The sequence below is a fragment of the Pteropus vampyrus genome, unplaced genomic scaffold (genome assembly GCF_000151845.1).
Source record: "Pteropus vampyrus isolate Shadow unplaced genomic scaffold, Pvam_2.0 Scaffold213, whole genome shotgun sequence".
In the NCBI taxonomy this organism is placed as follows: domain Eukaryota; kingdom Metazoa; phylum Chordata; class Mammalia; order Chiroptera; family Pteropodidae; genus Pteropus; species Pteropus vampyrus.
Window position 1 is genome coordinate 1,221,727 of NW_011888994.1, and position 4,134 is coordinate 1,225,860.

Consider the following 4,134-nt stretch of genomic DNA (forward strand, 5'->3'; position numbering starts at 1 on the left):
AGCTAATCTGAACCAGAACCTAGCTCTTCTGACATCTAACCCGAGTGAATTTTTCCACTAACTTTCCCTGCCTCAAGAATCAGGAAGCATAAATAAAGAGCCTTAGGTGTTTACTCATACTTATATATAGTCTTCCTAACTCTTAATTATGGAGGAGAACTCAACTGTTTTAATTACTACCTGCAAAAGGACTTCACAATTCACTACAGTTGTTTTTTGGCAAGCCCCTGTGAAAGACAATTTGAGATCTAAGGCAAAGTGAGAAAGAAAGTTCTAATAAAAGCTTTTTATTTGTAGATTGGAAGTAAGTGGTCTGTGCCCAGGCTGTTGGCTTTCTCTTGACTTAAGAGTTGTCACTTTAATGCTTCAGCAAGCAGAAAATTGGAAAAAGCATCAATCACTCAGTCCTGCCAAGTGACACCCCCTCAAACCTAGGAGAAATGTAATATTTTCTATGTTCAAAACAACTCAAAAACCACCTCAGCTTCATTTGCACCACAGGTTTTGAGGAAGCTATGACACGGTTATTTTGTGTCACCAGAGCGTCTACCTCTTTGTGTGATCACTCTGGTCAATCAGATGGACCCCTAAGCCCCAAACAGCAAACAACTAGGCAGGACTGACATCAGATGGCTGCTTTTGGGGAGGGTGGAGCAGTGACCAGAAAGCATTAAGGCTTAGCCAGGAAATTAGTGAGGTGCAAATTGCATGGTGGTGGCTGCAGGGCAAGAGGAAAATTGTAGGCCATTGCCTGGAGAGAGAGAGAAATAGCAGGGTGGTATTTTGGGGCCTGGCGACAGTGGGCCACCAGGCATCCTCATCATTGCCTTATACACACACACACACACACACACACACACACACACACACACACACACACACACACTTTTCCTGGAAGTACAATATACAAACAGAAAAGTGCGCAAATCATGAAGCTCATGAACTTTTATAATCCTAACCGATAATGTGCACCCAGATCAAGAAAGAGAACACACCTTCCTGTCTGCTTCCGGTCACTCCTGCCCCTAGGAGAACTGCTATTCTGATCCTTCTTTTAAATGGAAGCCAAGTGGCAACTGATGAGACAGTGTGGTGGAGTTTGTTCAGATTCTTCCCACAAATCTGGAGCTGCAAGCCCAGTCTGGCAGCCTGCAAGCCCAGTCTGGACCTCGCTAGCCCAGCAGCACCTTTGGCCCCTGAAAGGGTCTGAGTTGGAAAGGAGGGCAGGGCCTCCAGGAGAGGAGGACTGAAGACAGGAAGGCACAGCAAAGGAGAAGACAAGATCACAGACCTGCCCCAGGCGCTTCCCGCCTGGCTGCAGAGCTAGTTTCTGCCTTGCCTGAGGCTGGCGAAGGTGAGATACCAGTCTCCTCTCAAAGTCAGGTTCTCGGTCACACTTGACAGATTTGGGTTGTTCACAGAGGGCCTCTTCTGTTTCTTTTTTGGTGTTTTCGTGGATTTTCTTTCATTGTAGGCTCTCTGAGTAGCCTTTTAGTAGTCAGCCATTCTAGGGGAGGAGCATCAGTTGTTTTGCTCCATTGGCTTCCTGTTGGGCATCAAGGTCAGGCCTGGCAGCTTCCACACCGGTCCTTGTGGCCTGGAGTCATGACTGGTTGTGCTTTGTTTGCCACCTGGCTCCAGTGGACTGTTCTACCCCGAGTTAGACACTGTTGCCAAGGAGAATCAAGCATGTTTTAAATAGATTTTATGGTCTGGTTCCGAGTTTTGGCTTGAATTTCCTCCGGCATATAGTACTCTCAGTGCTTGAGTATGTGCATTTGTACCTGTGAGGGAGAGCCCATTTCAATTTGGGCATCAAAAGTAACAGCCAGATTCTTTTTATATTTTAAATGGAGTGGTAGAGAGATGCTTACACTGTCAGGGGGGATCTGTCCCAATCATAATTGCAGCCTTGGCTTGGGTAAAGAAATTTCCTTGTCTCCCTTGATTTACCTTCACATACTTCTCAACTCACTGCAGTTCAGCTGGCCTGGCCTCACCATGTTTCCCTTCTCACTAAAGGCACCACCCAAGACTTCTCAGATGTTAAGTGCAATAAAGACTTTTCGGTCCTAATCTTAAATTAGCCTAGTGGTGGCACTGGCACTCTTGACCTGTCTACCACGACCTTCTATTCTCCCTCTACTGCCGGATCATGCCCTCAGGTTTTTCTCCTGCATGTCAAGTTCCTCCAGTTCAGTTTCTTCCATGGTCTCTTCCACTTCTCAAGTTGATGTTGTGCCTTCCTAAGGTTCTGTCCTCAGCTCTCTCAGATACTACACCCTTTTCCTGGGCAACCACATGCACCCACATGGCTTCAACCTTAGATCTAGATCTCCGACCAGACTTGTTGCTGTAAAACTCCAGGCTGACTATTGGCTTCTGCATAGATGCTCTATAAGCATCTGTAGCAACTGCTTTCAATTCTGGCAGCATATTAGAATCATGGCCACTTTTTAAAAAATACCCATGTATTGACTTTACCACCTGATCTATTGATTTAACTTATCTGAATGGGACCTGGAAATGATTATTTTTAAATCTCCCCAGGTAATTCTAATAAGCAGTCAGAAATTAGGAAAGTGAGGTACAAGGCATGTATATGTAGAGAGCTGAAGTGCTTTGGACAGGAATCTCTCTGCATCCCCCCAGTAGGCCCTCCTCCAGGAAAGTAAATCACAGCTCTGGCCCTCAGACTTTTTAAACCTCTTTGTAGACATTCACTGATGAATCCGTAGACCCACTGGGAATCAGAAGTGATCTTTGGGCTGGAGGCAAAAAGAACTGAGGCTGAGAGAAAAGATGGATTTAGAAGACTAGTTCTCTATCCCTCTACCCGCTTCCCAAACACAAAAACCACCTTAACCCTGCCTGAATTCTGGGGCTCGTTTGGGGTGTTTTTAAGACCTCAAGCTCAGTTTCCTATACTGTCAAGTGCTTCTGACTTCTCCCAATGCCCTGAGGTTCTCCAAATGTAGAATGACCAATAAGATAAGAGTGGAGGTTGACCGATGTGTTTCTAGGAGTAGTACTAGAAACCACTAGAAGATTCAGAATAACCCTGCACCTCACTCAGTTTCCTTAACTATCAAAAGAAGGGTAGCAACTCTGACTTTTAGAGAAGGTGTGAAAAGTAAGAAATGAAGATGCTAAAATATTGTTATTTGTATTCTAATTTAATCCGTAATTAAGTTTATTTACATGAGAGCCTTAAATAACCATAAAGTGTGTGCATAGGAAGCAACTTTAGAGACTCCTGTCCAATCACTTTATTTTACAGGAGAGGAAACTGAAGCCCAGTAGTTAAGAGACTTGCCCAAGGTAGTAACATTGCCAGCCAGGTGTCAGGTTTCCTAGTTCAGTGCTCATTTCATTCCAGACTTCCACAGGGTCCATACCATACTCATATGGCTTGACCCTCACACATCATCTTTCTAAACCCGGTACTCTCTCTGGGGCCCAGGGTTATTTGGTGACCTACCTTTTCCAAAGAAAACCAAAGCTATTCTTGTCCCCTTCTCCGCATTCAGTTTCTCTCACTACTCAAGACTCTGAATGTAGGTGGTCCGAAGTTCTCTGCTTGAGGATTTGAAATGTCTGTGACCTTCCTACCTCTGCCTGCTGTACAACCTTCGGGTATCTTTTCAGTGGGGTAAAATTTGGGGGGTGTAGGGAGAGGTATTAACGTTAAAAGGGAATCAAACAAGTTGGATACTTGTTCTCCGGTACCAGAGAAATTTGTGTTCGACTCTGGACTGACCTTTGACCGAATATAGATCTTTAAGCTTCAGCATTCTTACCTACGAAATGGGCATCATAATGGTATCTACCTTGCGCAGTTGTTGTGAGAATTAAATGAGACAGTTTCTCTAAAGCATGGTTCTCAAATATGATTGCACATTGGAATTACCTGGGAAGCTTAAACACACACACGCACGCACGCACACACACACACACACACACACACACACACACACACAGATGGCTGGGTCCTACCCCTTGGAAATTGTGATTTAATTGCTCCAGGCATCTGGATTTTAAAAAGTCCCCCAAGTGATTCCAACTGTGTTGCCAAGATGGAAAACATGGCTGTTAAAACAAGGGCTCAGCATAGCACCAGGCAAATGATCAGCA